Raw genomic sequence first — 17309 nt, forward strand, 5'->3', positions numbered from 1 at the left:
TTTTCTGATTTTATACCACACAATATTCCCTTATTGTGTTGGAATGAGTTCCTCTTGGTCTAAGTGCAGGTCCCTCACGAGCGCAATTATGTGTTCTGGAATTCCCATTCTTCACAGTGTTAAGCATAATTTGTTATGGTCCACACAGTCAAATGCCTTTGCACAGTCAGTAAAACACAGGTAAACTTTTTGGTATACTCCTGCTTTCAGCCAGGATCCACTGTACATTAGCAACGATGTCCCTTGTTCCATGTCGTCTTCTGTATCCGGCTTGAATTTCTGGCAGTTCCCTGTTGATGTACTGCTATAACTGCTTTTGAGTGATCTTCAGCAAAATCTTATTTCAGTGCGATATTAATGATGTTTTTTGATAATGTCATAGTCATCTATTACTGCTGTAACAGAAACACCACAAGCGGGTGGCTTTAAAAAAGATTAATTCTCTCACGCTCTAGTAGGCTAGAATGCGAATTTAGGCTGTCAGCTCCAGAAGAAGCCTTTCTCTTTCTGTTGGCTCTGGAGGAATGTCCTTGTCATCAATCTTCCCCTGGTCTAGGGGCTTCTCTGCACAGGAACCCCAGATCCAAAGGATACACTCTGCTCCCAGCGCTACTTCCTTGGTGCTATGAGGTCCCCCTGTCTCTCTGCTGTCTTTTATATCTCAAAAGAGATTGGCTTAAAACACAACCGAATCTTGTAGATTGAGTCCTGCCTCATTAACATAACCACCACTAATCTCACCTCATTAACATCATAACATCATAGAGGTAGGATTTACAACACATAGGTAAATCATATCAGATGAGAAAACAGTAGACAATCACACAATACTGGGAATCATAGCCAAGGCAAGTTGACATACATTTTGGGGGGAAACAATTCAATCTGTAACAGAAAATTTCTGCATTCTGTTGGATCTCCTTTCTTTGGAATGGATACAAATATCAGTTTTATCCAGTTGGTTGGCCAGATAGCTTTCTTCCAAATTTCTTGGCTTAGATGACTGACCATTTCCAGCTCTGCATCCATTTGATCAAACATCTCAATTAGTATTCTGTCAATTCCTGGAGGCTTTTTTTTTTTTTTTTCACTAATACCTTTAATCCAGCCTGGACTTCTTCATTCAGTACCATTAGTTCTTGACCATATGCTACCTCCTGAAATGCTTGAACATCAACAAATTCTTTTTGATAAAGTGACTCTGTGTATTCCTTCTATCTTCTTTTGATGTTTCCTCCATTACTTAATATTTTCTCTGTAGAATTCTTCAATATTGCATCTCGAGTCTTGAATTTTCTTTTCAGTTCTTTCAGCTTGAGAAATGCCAAGCGTGTTCTTCTTTTTTGGTTTCCTAGTTCCAGGTCTTTGCATATTTCGTTATAACACTTTATCTTCTTGAGCACCCTTTGAAATTTTCTGTTCAGCTCTTTTACTTCATCATTTCTTCGTTTCCCTTTAGCTGCTCTGTGTTCAAAAGCAACTTTCAGAGTCTCTTCTGACATCCATTTTGGTCTTTTCTTTTTCCCTGTCTTTTTAATGACCTCTTGCCTTCTTTATGGGATATCTTTGATGTCATTCCACAGCTCTTCTGGTCTTCAGTCATTAGTGTTTAATGCATCTAATTTATTCTCAAAGTAGTCTCTAAATTCAGCTGGGATATACTCAAGATCATATTTTGGCTTTCCTGGAATTGTTCTAATTTTCCTGTACTTCGACTTGAACTTGCATATGAGGAATTGATGGCCTGTTCCACGATTGGCCTCTGGTCTTGTTGGGACTGATGCTAATGAGCTTTTCCATCATCTCTGTTCAGAGATGTAGTCAATTTGATTCTTGTGTATTCCATCTGGCAAGTTTTACTTGTATAGTTGCTATTTATGTTGTTGAAGAAAGGTATTTGCAATGAAGAAGTCTTTGGTCTTGCAAAATTCAATCATGTAATCTGTGGCATTGTTTCTATCACCAAACCATATTTTGCAACTACAGATCCTTCCTCTTTGTTTCCAACTTTCACATTCCAATCACCAGTAATTATCAATGCATTCCGATTGCATGTTTGATCAATTTCAGAAGGCATAAGTTGGTAAAAAAAACTTCAATTTCTTCATCTTTGGCCTTAGTGGTTGGTGCTTAAGTTTGAATAACTGGTCTTCCTTGTAGTTGTATGTATATTATCCTATCACTGACAGCACTGTACTTCAGGATGGATCATGAAATGTTGTTTTTGACAATGAACGAAACACCATTCCTCTTCAAGTTGTCATACCTGGCATAGCAGACAATATGATTGTCTGATTCAAAATGGCCAATTCCAGTTCATTTCAGTTTACTGATGCCTAGAATATTGACCTTTATGTGTTCCACTTCATTTTTGATGACTTCCAATTTTCTTGGATTAATACTTCATACATTCCATGTTCCAATTTTTAATGTATATTTGCAGCTCTTTCTTCTCACTTTGAGTTGTGCCACATCAGCAAATGAAGGTTCCGAAAGCTTGACTCCATCCATGCCATTAAGTCCAACTCTACTTTGAGGAGGTAGCTCTAACCCAGTCATATTTTGAGTGCCTCCAACCTGAGTGGCTCATTTTCCAGTACTATATCAGACAATGTTCTGCTGCTATACATAAGTTTTTCACTAGCTAATTTTTTTTCAGAAGTAAACTATCAGGCCCTTCTTCTATCAGGCCCTTCTTCCTAGTCTTTCTGAGTCTGGAAGCTCAGCTGAAACCTGTCCACCAAGGGTGACCCTGCTGGTATCTGACATTCCAGTGGCAAAGCTTCCAGTATCACAGTAACACTTAAGTCGCCAGAGTACGACAAACTGACAGACACTTGGTGGTCCAAACAATTAGCCAAATAAAATATCAAGGATCACAACAGAGTATGGTCTGACATAACGTTGGAAGATGAGCTCCCTGGGTTGTAAGGTATTTAAAACACACAGTGGGTGTAACAACATATTTGAACATACAAATGATCATGAAGATTGTGCACGATCAGGCAGTGTTTTCTTCTATTGTCTGTGGGGTCACCATGAGTCAGAGCTGACTCAAAAGCAACTAACATTATTAGTGTGTATCATGAAGATTTGTGATTTTGCAGAATTGGAGGTGAGCAGAAGAGGCTAAAAAATTACAGAATATCAAATCAAAGCCAAATTTTGCAAATAAGAGCCATGTCTTTAAGTTATTTTTCTTAAAATAAAGAATAGGAAATATGACCAAATTTATCTTTGTTATACATCTCAAAGAATTTATTAAGACCTTCAATAAATTCTAAATGAGTGGTAAGTATGGGCAAAATCTCAACATTATATCTACCCTAATTTTCACACTTTTGTATTCTTTTTTAAATTTAGACAAAATTCACAATAACATATTAAAATGTAAAATTTAGTGGTGTTAGTAAAATTGTGCAGCCATCACCACTATCTAAATCCAAAACATTATTATGCCAAAAATACCTTATCTGTTATTAGTAGCCCCCACCCCAGGACACATATTAGTCCCTAGCAACCACAATTACTTTCTGTTTCTATGGATTGACTTATTACGGGCATTCCATATAAATGGAATCATACAGTATATGATCTTTTGCACCTGGCTGTTTGTAAATTAGCATAATATCTTCAAGGCCCATCCATGCTGTAGAATGTATTAGAAGCTCATTCTTTTAATTGCTGAATAACATTCCATTGTATGGATACACCACATTATGTTTATCCATTCCTCAATGGATATACATTTGGGTCATTTCTATTTTTTAGCTACTGTGAATAATACTACTATAAACAAGTTTTTGTGTGAGCATATGTTTTCAGTTCTCTTCGGTATATACCTAGGAGTAGAATTCCTCGGTCATGCAAAAAACCACCAATAGTTTTTATAGGTATATATATAAACAAGATGAATCAGAACATTGCCATTGGGTCAATTCTGACTCATAACAACCCTATAGGACAGAATAGAACTTCCCCAAAGGGTTTATAAGGAGCCGCTAGTGGGTTCTAATTGGAAACCTTTTGGTTAGTAGCCAAATACCTAACCACTTTCACCGTCAGGGCTCCAGGTATAGGTACAGATATAGATACAGATACAGACACACTGCCTGGTCCTGAGCCATCCTCACAATTGTTGCTATGTTTGAGCCCCTTGTTGCAGCCACCGTGTCAATCTATCTCGTTGAGGGTCTTCCTCTCTTTTTTTGACTCTCCATTTTACCAAGCAAGATGTCCTTCTCCAGAGGCTGATCCCTCCTAATAATATGTCCAAAGTATGTGAGGTGTAGTCTCACCATCCTTGCTTCTAAGGCGCATTCTGGCTGCACCTCTTCCAAGACAGGCTTTTTATTCTTTTGGCAGTCCATGGTATATTCAATATTCTTTGCCCACACCACAATTCAAAGGTGTCAATTCTTCTTCTTTCTTATTCATTGTCCAGCTTTCACAAGCATATGAGGCAATGGAAAACGCCATAGCTTGGGTTAGGCTCACCTTAGTCCTCAAGGTGACTTCTTTGCTCTTCAACATTTTAAAGAGGTCTTTTGCAGCAGATATTTCCAATGCAATTCGTCTTTCGACTTCTTGACTACTGCGTCTGTGGGTGTTGATTGTGGATCCAAGTAAAATCCTTGACAATCTCAGTCTTTTCTCCATTTATCATAATGTTGCTTACTGGTTCACTTGTGAGGATTTTCGTTTTCTTTATGTTGAGGTGTAATCCATACTGAAGGCTGTGATCTTTGATCTTCATCAGTAACTGCTTCAAGTCCTCTTCACTTTCAGCAAGCAAGGTTGTGTTACCTGCATAAAGCAGGTTGTTAGTGAGTCTCCCTCCAATCCTGATGCTTTGTTCTTTGTCATACAGTCCAGCTTCTCAGATTATTTGTTCAGCATACTGATTGAGTAGGTATGGTGAAAGGATACAACCCTGATGCACTATATGACACACTACATATATACATATAGATATATAGATACATGCTGCACTGATTTTGCTTCTGTAGAGAACCCAGGCTAAAACACCTTTTCGTTTTCTTGATAGTGTCCTTTGAAGCACAAAGTTTTCAATTTTGATGAAGTCCAGTTTATCTATGCTTTTTGTTGTTGTTCTTGTCGTTTGTGCCTTAGGTGTACACTTAAGAAATTGTTGCCTAAACTAAGGTCAGGAAGATTTACCCTGTTTTCTTCTAGGAGTTTTATAGCTTTAGCTCTTATATTTGGCCTTTGATCCATTTTTAATTAATTTTTGTGCGTAGTCCCACTTCATTCTTTTGCTATGAGCATCCAGTTATTTCAGTACCATTTGTTGAAGAGAATGTTATTTCTTCATTGAATTGCCTTTGCACCCTTGCCAAAAATTAATTGATCATAAATGTGAGAGTTTACATCTAAACTCTGAATTATATTCCATTGATCTATATATGTAGTCTCATGTCAGTACCAAGCTGTCTTGATTACAGTAGATTTCCAACAAAATTCTCCAACTTTGTGCTTTGTTTTCAAGATCGTTGTGACTATTCTAGGGTATTTGAATTTCTATGAATTTTGAAAAGAAGCCCTCTGTGGTTGATAGGGATTACTTTTAATCTGTAGATTAATTTGGGGAGTATTGCCTAGTTAGCAATATTAAAAGTTCCAATTCATGAACATGAGATGTCACTGTTTATTCAGAATTTATTAAATTTCTTTCAACAGTGCTTTGTGTTTTTCATCTATAAATTTTGCACCTTTTTTTGGGTTTTGTTATATTTAATCCTAAGTAATTTTGGATACTCTTATAAAGGAAATTTTTCCCTTAATTTTAGTTTTAGTTGTTCTTTGTCACAGTTTATAAAATTACATTTGGTTTTTGTATATTTATTTTGTACCCTGCCTGTTTGCTTAACTTGTTTATTAGCTCTAACTGATTTTGTTTGTGTGTGTGTGCAAATTACTTAGGATTTTCTGTATACACACTTTATGCATTCTAAGATAAATTAATGTATGTATTTTAATTAATTTAAAATTTAATAAATAAAATAGCCCTCCTTACTATATATATTTATTCACATTATTTCTTGAATTTTCTGTGAAGTTTAAAATATACTGGGGTCAAACTTGACGGAAAAGAAAACTCCTCTGATATTTTAGGAACAGCCTAAAACCAGAAACCAAACCCATTGCCATCAAGTCTATTCTGACTCATGGCAACCCTATAGGACAAAGTAGAACTGCCCCATAGTGTTTCCAAGGAGCGGCTGGTGGATTCCAAACTGTCGATCTTTTGGTTAGCAGCCCATCTCTTAAGCACTGTGCCACCAGGTCTCCAAGAAAAGCCTATAGGTGTAAGTAGCATTTTTGCCTCCTACAATAAATTGATTACCCACATAATCTCAAAATTATGCTTTGGGCACTGAAAATTTTCTTAAGCATTTATGAGCACCATAAAAAAATTTTAATTACCCCTCCATAATGAAGAGTATAGTGGTTTTACCAAGTTAAGTTTACCTCCTCCTGTGTTTCCTTGCTATATTAGATCAATTCATTTGTCTGACTTAAAGACAATGCTGCCTATATTCAAGGAATTACAGTGGGAATGGGCTATTTTTTCCCCGATTGTCAGTAGGGAGACCTTCAGGTCTAAGCTTCTAGTTTGTCCTTTCAGAGCCACCCCTGCTGATTTCCCTTTGTTATGCTGGCAACAGGCAGGCAGTCATTAAACAGTAGATGAAGGGTGAAGACAGCAGTCCATTCTGATCTCCATAACTGGCCATTAGCTCACCCCCTGCTGGATCAGCATCTCCAATAAGATGGGATAGTTATAAAAAAGGAACAGTCATAGGATGGCTATAAAATGTTTATAGAACACCTATAAAATGACTCCTGAGGCTCAGTGAAAAGGCTGCTTTGCCATTAAAGCATAGATTTCCGACTACTGGCTGAACCCCTGCTCTGCACAGAGGCCACCTTCACACTCACTAAACTGATTCAACTCAACCACTTGTTTCCTTTCACCCTCTTATTTAAGGGGTCTATAATTTTTTTTTTTTTTTATAAATTCTGCAGGGGAAAAAAAAAAAAGACCTACATCATATTAGACTTTAATTCTTTAACTTAACTTTAGTTGTTGGGTCAGTTCTACTAATAAACAAATTTGCATTTATGTGGCTAATCCGGGTGTAATTTGAGGATCTGGTTGGGCTGAAGTGCTATGGCTCATTAAGAGGCTATCACGGGTTGGCCACAGTTTCTTGATCATAGAAATGTGGTGTTGGGGGTTTATGCAGGCAACAGTGTGATCAACCCCCTCTCCACCGACAACTTAAAATACTTTAAATAAGGTTGTCCTCTGATAGGTTTTATGTAAACTAGAAAACTGTTGACACCATGGGTGAAAAGATTGGGACTTTTCAAAGCTCTAGGTAAGGTGAATAATTGTATCATTTCTTTCTATCACTCAGTACAGTTTATTGAGAGGTTAATGTGTAACAAAAGGAAAATTTTGAGTGATATTTCAACTACGGCATGTTGAGGTTAGATAAATCTTTCCTGCCTCACACTAAATTGACTTCTTCAGTAACTAGAAAAATTCATATCAGTTACATTTGTTTTCTCTTGAATCATACTAGGAATTTCCTTGCTTTTGTGACCATCTTTTTTATTCTTTTAAAAGTATGATTAAATTAAATAGATCTCGTCTTTTTAGTTTTATTCCAGCCTGCCTCTCTTTTAATACTGTATTTTGGTGTATACTCAATGATGGACCATGGAAAATAAGAAAACCAACTTCAGCAGATATACAAGATCTTGATGTTCCAACATGGCCTTTTTATAGTTTGCATGTTTCTCAAAAAGATGGAGCAAATAATAGACTGCAATAATATATACAGGACAAAAGCCTTTCTGTAAAATCAATTGTTAAATACGGAGTCAAAATGGTGTCATCTCAGGTTATTATTGTTATTTTGCTTTCTATAATTTCATCTCATTAATTGTTAAAACATGTGTCCTTTGCTTTGTCAGTATTCAAAATGTTTTCTATTGTTTCTGTATCGCCTACTTTCATCATTTCAATTTTAGTGGAGAGCATTTTGAGAGATTCTTCCTCTGTCTTAGTTACCTAGTACTGCTATGACAAAAATACCACAAGTAGATGGCTTTAACAAAGAGAAATTTATTCTCTCACAGTCTAGTAGGTTACAAGTCCAAATTCAGGGTATCAGCTCCAGAGGAAGGCTTTCTTTCTTTGTCAGCTGTGAAGGAAGGTCCTTGTCCTCGATCTTCCCCTGGTCGAACAGCTTCTCAGGGGCAGGGAGCCTGTGTCCAAAGGACGTGCTCTGCTCCTGTTGCTGCTTTCTTGGTGGTATGAGGTCCCAAACTCTCTGCTTGCTTTCCTTTCCTTTAATCTCTTGAGAGATAAAAGGTGGTGCAGGCCACATCCAAGGGAAACTCCCTTTACCTTGAATCAGGGAGGTAACCTGACCATGGGTGGTGTTACAATCCCACCTTAATCCTCTCAACATAAAATTACAATCACAAACTTGATGACAACCACACATGGGCTAACCAAATTGATACACAGATTTTTGGGGGGACATAATTCAACCCATGACATTTTGGCAGTTGTATAACGTTGTGATCACTTTCTTGTTGAAATTTGATATAGGATCACCCCATGATGGAATCTGCTGAGTGGTACTGGTAGGGGTGGGGCCTTTGATGGCTCACTGCACCCTCAGCCTTCATTCCTCGGCCTTCCACTTTCTGCTTCCTTTTCCTGTTCGCATTGTTGGCTTGTTCTGTATCCAGCAGCTCTTCTTGTCTGACCTCTGGTTCTTGGGGCTTAAGCTAGCAGCTTAACTGCCTATCTTGAGATGGCCTGCAAGCAAGAGTTCTGCTCCCTGACCTGCCTATCTTGGGTTCACCAGCCCCTGCAGCTAAGTGACTCAGAAGAAACCTTGTGGTCTTGCCTGCTGATCTTGGGGATTCATTGATGACCGTCACAACCTGTGAGCAGGATCCCTGCTTTCCAACCTGCTCATCTTGGGTTCACCATCTTTTGCGGCTCTATGAATTGGGAAAGGATTCTATCCTGATCCAAGGACTTGGGACGTTCCAGCCTCTACAACCACATGTGCTGTTTCCTAAGACATAAGGGTAGGTTATTCTGAGAGTCACAGCATTTTTGGCTACCTGATCTTTTTTTTATTTAATATTTATGAAATTAAAATTAGATTTTCTCCAAATGAAAAATGTCATGGATTCAATTATGTCCCCCCCCCCCCAAATCTGTGTATAAACTTGGTTAGGCCATGTGTGGTTGTCCTCCATTTTGTGATTGTAATTTTGTGATGATAGGGTTAGGGTGGGATGTAACACCACCTTTACTCATGTCACCTCCCTGATCCAAGGTAAAAGGAGTTTCCCTGGGGTATGGCCTGTACCACCTTCTGTCTCTCAAGAGATTAAAGGAAAGGGAAGCAAACAGAGAGTTGGGGACTTCATATCACCAAGAAACTAATGCCAGGAGCAGAGTGCATCCTTTGGGCATGGGGTTCCTGAGCCTGAGAAGCTCCTCGACCATGGTAAGATTGAGGACAAGGACCTTCCTCCAGAGCCTACAGAGAAAGAAAACCTTCCTGGAGCTAACACCTGGAATTTAGAGTTCTAGCCTACCAGACTGTGAGAAAATAAATTTCTCTTTGTTAAAGCCATCCACTTGTGGTATTTCTGTTATGGCAGCACTAGATGGCTAGCGCAGCCTCTAAAATTTAGAGTTCTTTGTTAGCAACACTGTAATTAAAATAAAATGAAACATCTGAAAAATGTTACATTCTAGTTTTCTGCAGCTTTTTTATTAATGATTTATATTTAATAAAATCTCACATACAGACTAGATTAAAAATACATCTTTTATATTATAAAATAAAACTTCTACATGTTTCTCTTATTTAAACAATCAAGTAATCCCTTCCATAATATTAATAGAGTTTCCCTATAACACATTTTATCATAAAGAGCATATTGAACATATAGAAAATATAAATCTTAAAAATTTATACAGAAACAAATTATGTGAACATCATTTTAGTCATCTCTGTACTTCATACACACATGCATTTTAGTACTACTTCACTAGAGATGTCACTTTGTAAACTTTTTCTTTACTTAACATTATATTTCATTACTTCCATAAACAAATATAAGCATTCATCATAATTATGCCTACATTACGCTCTAGTCTATGGATGTATCGTAATTAAGTAATAGCTTATTTTTAGAATTTTTTCAGTACCTTCAATACCTCTGTTTGAACAGCTATGTAGATGCATCTTTGCAAATTTGTACACTTATCTACTATAAAATACATTTTGAATATTGGAAATGCTCAGGCGAAAGGTCTTCATATTTTGTCTTGTGCCTGTTTTCTTATAATTCTCACTTTTTGCACTCTATTTTTATAAATTCATTATTTTATACCTTATTAGATTTTTTAGTTTTAAGTTTAAAAGCTAAAACTTATCATTCTTCACCACCATATTCTCTGGGATTCATCTATAATCTGATTTTCCAGAGTTAGCTTCTAACGGAAACAACGTTCTTTTTAGAAGTTATACACACATGAAGACACGGACTAGCTCATATGTTGAAGCCAGGCTTTTTTCATGATTTAATATTTTAGGAAAGGTATGTGAGTAATATACTTCCTTTTTTTATCACATGAAAACGTATTTCTATTCTCTTCAGAGAAGAAAACAATCTGAATTGTTTTTGAATCTTTGCTTTACATCATTTCATCCCATTATTGTGGCATTTTCTCATTTTTTCCAGGAATCTAATGCTGGGAGGAATGTATCAATCCTCATTTTCTGTTCTATATAGATGAGCCAATTACTTTACCAGGATATTTAACGTATTAGCACCTAGGTGGAGCAGTGTTTAAAAGCCTCGCTGCTGACCATAAAGGTCAGAAGTTCCAATCCACCAGCCGCTTCTTGGAAACCTTATGGGGCAGTTCTACTCTGTCCTATAGGGTTGCTATGAGTTGGAATCCACTCGACGGCAACAAGTTTTTTTTTCTTTAAACCTATAGATGAACGAAGTCATTTGTCATAATTGATTTTCACTAATTTCTCTTGACCTAATGTGAGATATATTAGCTTGAAATTCCATAGCTGCCTTCCATTTAGAAATAATTTATATATTTCTGAATGTATTTTTTAGATATGAAAATCAATTTAAAAATCAGTATATATAAAATAAATTATTTCAAGGAATTGGCTTATACAATTTCAATTGCAAATCCAGAATCTGTAGGGAAGCTTGTCTTGCTAGAAACTCTTAGGCAAGAGCTAATGCTGGAGTCTTGAGGCAGAATTTCCTCTTCTTCAGGGAAACCTAAGTTTTGCACTTAAAGGTTTTCAACTAATTGTATGAGACCCACCCAGATTATTAAAGGTACTTTACTTAAGGTCAGCTGATCATAGATGTTAACCATATCTACAAAATACCTTCACAGCAACACCTACTTTGGTGCTTAACTGATTAACTGGGTATTATTATTTATTTATTTTTTATTGGCTACCCAGGATCCCTGGTGCCTCAGTGGCTAAGAGCTCATCTGCTAACCAAAAAATGGGCAGTTCAACTCCACCAGCCACTCTTTGGAAACCTTATGGGGCAGTTCTACTCTGTCCTACAGGGTTGCTATAAGTCAGAATCAACTCAAAGGCAACAGATCTGGTTTGGTTTGAAGCCTCAATATTACTGATCAGATGTTATTAGATTTTGACTCTGTGATTGTATTTTTTTGCTTTAATTCATTTACTTTGCTCTGCCAGGAGTGGAAGTATTTTGAGAATGTTTAGCCATATTTGCTGCCTCTAAAACTTCAAAAACTCTGCCCTAGGGGTCACCTCAGGTCCAGTTTTAATGGAGGTTTCTGGAGAGTACCTCTTAGGTTTTGGCCTATCCTGACACTTTGGAATGAGTTAGCTACTGTGACAAAGTTTGACTGATGTTTGTTTGATAAAAGGCACATACTTTTTTCTGAACAGGTTAATTTCATCTACAGAACTAAAGCTATATCTAAACCAGAAATTTGTTTTTTGTCCCAAGAATTTCATCCTGAATGCCACTCTTCTCAAAGCTGAGTGAAGGTCAGGAAGACTACCATTACAATCTTGACTTCTCCTTCATACTTACTACCATGTCTGTAGCACATTTATAAAATAGACCCCAATCAGTTAACTCCAATTCTCTAAACACCTGTCATGTCTCCAAATACATTTTCCTCTTATGAGGATTCTTAGAATGAATTTACTAAAAGAATTAAAATTAAAATTCTATTAAATTCATCAATATACATAAAAAAAAAAATGAAACTCTGTTAACACTGGTTATCCTTCTCCAACTCAGTAGATACTATATTTATACGCACATTAAAGGTTTCATACATGAAGAAACCAAAACATCGTTAAAAAGACAGAAAAGACAAAAATGGATGTCAGAAGAGACTATGAAAATTGCTGTTGAATGTAGAGTAGCTAAAGCTAAAGGAAGAAATAATAAAGTAAAAGAGATGAGCAGAAGATATCATAGGGCAGCTCGAGAAAATAAAGAATTATAATAAAATGTGCAAAGGGGGATAGAAAACAAAAAAAGAAGAACATGCTCAGGATTTCTCAAGCTGAAAGAACTGATAAAAAAAATCAAGCATCAAGCTGCAATATTGACAAGTAGTGAGAGTTGCTATGAGTTGGAATTGACTCGCTGGCAATGGGTTTTTGGGTTTTTATGGGCAAAATATTGAACAATGCAAGAAACACCAAAAGAAGGTAGAAAGGATACACAGAGTCACTGTACCCAAAAGAACTGGTCAATGTTCAACCATTTCCAGAGGTAACATATGATACGAGAATCGATGTTATTGAAGAAAAAAGTCCAAGCTACACTGAAGGTATTGGTGAAAAACAAGGCTCCAGGAATTGACAGAATACCAACTGAGATGTTACAACAAACAGATGCAGTGCTGGAAATGCTCACTTGACTATGGCAAGAAATTTGGAAGACAGCAACTTGGCCAACAGACTGGAAGAGATCCATATTTGTATCCATTACAAAGAAAGGTGATTCAATAGAACACGGAAATTATCAAACAATATCATTAATATCACATGCAAGTAAAATTTGGCTAAAGATAATTCAAAAGCAGTCACAGTAGTACATTGGCAGGGAACTGCCAGAAATTCAAGCCAGATCGAGGAGAGGATCTGGAACCAAGAGTATCATTACTAATGCCAGATACATCTTGGCTGAAAGTACAGAATACCAGAAAAAATTTTACCTGTGTTTTAATGACTATGCAAAGGCATTTGACTATGTGTATCATAACAAATTATGGATAACATTGTGAAGAATTGGAATTCCATAGGAGCCCTGGTGGCACAGCCGTTAAAGAGCTCAGCTGCTAACCAAAAGGTCAGCAGTTGAATCCACCAGAGCTTCTTGGAAAACCTAAGGGGCAATTCTACTCTGCTCTATAGGGTCGCTATGAGTCAGAATCACCTTGACAGAAATGGGTTTGGTTTGTTTTTTGGTTGGAATCCCAGAACACATAATTATGCTCATTTATTCCAACAGAAAAGGAGATATTTCAGGGTCTAAAATCATAAAATGTGTGTATCAGGGTTGTATCTTTCACCATACTTATTCAATCTAAAAGCTGAGCAAATAATCAGAGACCTGGACTATATGAACGAGAACACAGCATCAGGATTGGAGGAAGACTCATTAACAACCTGTGATATGCAGATAACACAGCCTTGTTTGCTGAATGCAAAGAGGACATGACACACTTGCTGGTGAAGATCAAAGACTATAGCCTTCAATATGGATTGCACCTCAACATAAAGAAAACAAAAAGCCTCACAACTGGACCCATTAGCAGCATCATGATACACTGAGAAAGTATTGAAGTTTTCAAGGATTTCATTTTACTTGGATCTGCAATCAACGTACATGGAAGCAGCAGTCAAGAAATCAAAGGATGCATTGCATATGGTATGTCTGATGCAAAACACCTCTTTTAAGTGTTGAAAAGAAAAGATGTCACTTTGAGGACTAAGGTTCACTTGACCCAAGCTATGGTATTTTCAATCACCTCATATGCATGTGAAAACTGAACAATGAAAAAAGACAACTGAAGAAGAATTGATGTATTTGAAGTATGGTATTGGCAAAGGATGTTGAATATACCACAAACTGCCAGAAGAATGAGCAAATCTGTCTCGGAAGAAGTACAGCTAGAACGCTTCTTACAAGTGAGGATGGCACAACTTTATCTCATGTACTTTGGGCATGTTATCAGGAAGCACCAGTCCCTGGAAAAGGACATCATGCTTGGTAAAGTAGAAAAAAAACCTAGTGCCGTTGAGTCGATTCTGACTCATAGCGACCCTATAGGGCAGAGTAGAACTGCCCCATAGAGTTTCCATGGAGCTCCTGGCAGATTCAAACTGCCAACCCTTTGGTTAGCAGCCATAGCAGTAAACCACTATGCCACCAGGGTTTCCTGGTATAGTAGAGGGTCAGCAAAAAGAAGAAGAACCTCAGTGAGATGGGCTAATACACTAGCTGCAATAATGGGCTCAAGCATAGCAAGTATTGTGAGGGTGTCGCAGAACCAGGCATTGTTTTTTTCTGTTGTACATAGGGTTGCTATGAGTTGGAACCAACTCGATGGCACCCAACAACGACATGCAGAGTTAGTTTTCAGACTGATGGTATATTAATGTGACCACCCCTTCTCTTCCCCAGATAATATTGTCTTCTTTAATTTTATTCATTTTGGTGTACTTTAAGGGGTGTTCTGCAAATGACCCCTATGCTAATGGAAAGTTTCCTTAAAAAATTTCTAAGAACATGTTACTTTTTAAACAAACTCTAAGATGAATATGTCGTGTGAAATTACTTTAGAAGTATATAAAACCAAAAACCTATTGCTGTCAACTTAATTTCAACTCACAGTTGACCCTATAGACAGAGTAGAAGTGCCCCATGGAGTTTCCAAGGAGTGGCTGGTGGATTAAAACTGGCAACCTTTTGGTTAGTTGCCTAACACTTAATCACTGTGCCACCAGGGATCCAGAAGTACATAAGGTGAATATAAAATTCCCAGACACTGAAAGACCTGGCAATCTCTTTCCATAAAGTTTACAGCCAAGGAAACCCTACGGTGCAGTTTTGTAACATGGGGCCAGGGGCTGAGTTGAGGACAGTTGACAACAGCAACAACGATACACCCTCCCTTTTAGGTTGACTAATAAATTTTATTTAATAAAAAATTTAACTTAGTCAATCTCATGACTCTTTAATAATCTTTTATTGAAGGTATAAAAGTTTTTGAAAACAGCATCTTAACTAATTTTTTGGAAATAAAATTATTTAGAAATTAGATTTACCAATAATTACCAGTAATTATTGACAATTCTGTGATAACTTTACATGTGTCTAATATTCCCAACAAAAATGTGTTGTGTACAGTTATTTTAAGCTTAATTTTGAAAATAAGGATGGTCAAGCTCTTAGTAAATTGAGAATGGATTTTCCAAAATAGATGACTAGACTGTTGAGTCCTGAATCTCCTTTTGAGATGAAGTAGAAAAACAAGGGGAGAGGACAATGGAAATGCAACTTATCAAAATCTGTGAGTTGTAGTAAAGACAGTGCTTAAAGGAGAATTTATAGCATTAAATGCATATGTAAGAAAATAAGAATTGTTTAAGATCAATACATTAAGGCTACATTTTAGAACTAGATTAAGCAGTGTACACCTAAAGTAAGCAGAAGAAAACAAATAATAAAATTAGAATGCACATCACTGTAATTAAAAATAAGAAAACAACATAGGCATCCAGTGAGACCAAATATGTTGTCTTAAAAGATTAAACAAATTCATGTATTATTCAAGGTGGTTCCTATGTGGTACAAATGGTTAACACACCGGTTGCTAACTGAACTGTTGATAGTTTGAGTTCACCCAGAGGTGCTTCAAAACAAAGTCCTGGTGATCTGAAAAATCAGCCACTGAAAACCCTATGGAGTAGAGTTCTGTTCTAACACACGTATGTTGAACCACGAATTGAAATCGAATTGACAACAACTGGTTTTCCAGAGAGGCTAGGAAAAAAAGAGAGAAGACAACATAACATTTACCAATATCAGAAACAAAAAGAGGTTATCATTACTAACCCCATGGACACTAAAAGGACAATAAAGAACTATTATGCCCAGGAATTTGTTAACATATACACAGTGGGCCAATTCCTTGAAATGAACAAACTAACAAACTCAAACAAGGAGGAATAGATAATCCTACATCTAGTAGAGAGATTGAACTAATTAATTAATAAAATTAATAAGCTTCCAAAGAAGAAAGCACCGGGCCCAGATGTGTTCACTGGTGAATTCTATAAAATATTTAAAGAACTGGTACCAATTTCCACAATCTCTTACAGAACATAGAAGCAAAGAAAACACTTCTTAGTTCATTCTGTGAAGCCAAAACTACTCTACTAGGAAAACCAGTAAAACATGACAAGAAAATTAAAGTTCAGATCAATATATCTGATGAACACAGATGAAAAATTCTCAACAAAATATTAGCAAATAAATGTAACAATATATAAAGAGAATTATACAGCATGACCGTGTTAGTTTATCTTGCTGTTTTAACAAATTACTGTAAATTCAGTGGATTTTTCTTCTTAATCTTGAAGTCTTAGAATTGAGAAATCGGAGATAGGCTTTAGTGGACTAAAATCAAGGTGTTTGCAGGGCTGCGATTCTTCTGGAATCTCATTTTAAGGGATGTTCTTCTCACTTAAAGAACACCCCTTAAAATATACCAAAATGAACAAAACAACTAAAATTAAAGAAGATAATATTACCTGGGTAAAGGAGAATCTAAACCTAACATCATTCTTTATGATGAAAGATTGCGTGCTTGACCATAAGATCAGGAGCTAGACAGGGATATCTGCTCTCACCACTCCTATTTAATATCATAATGGAAGTACATAATAGTGCAATAAAAGAAGAAAAAGTGCACTGATTGCAAAAGAAGAAATAACTGTTTGATTGCAGATTACATAACAGTTTATGTAGAAAATCCCAAAGAATCAACAAAAAACTCCTGGATAGTGAGGTTGCATGGGCTTTCCTATGTACGAACAATGAACAACTGGAATTTGAAACAAACAAATGCAACACCTTTTAAAATAGCACAAAAAATAAATATGCAGGCATAATTATAACAATATATG

This window comes from Elephas maximus, chromosome 5 (assembly GCF_024166365.1).
Source record: "Elephas maximus indicus isolate mEleMax1 chromosome 5, mEleMax1 primary haplotype, whole genome shotgun sequence".
Taxonomy (NCBI): domain Eukaryota; kingdom Metazoa; phylum Chordata; class Mammalia; order Proboscidea; family Elephantidae; genus Elephas; species Elephas maximus.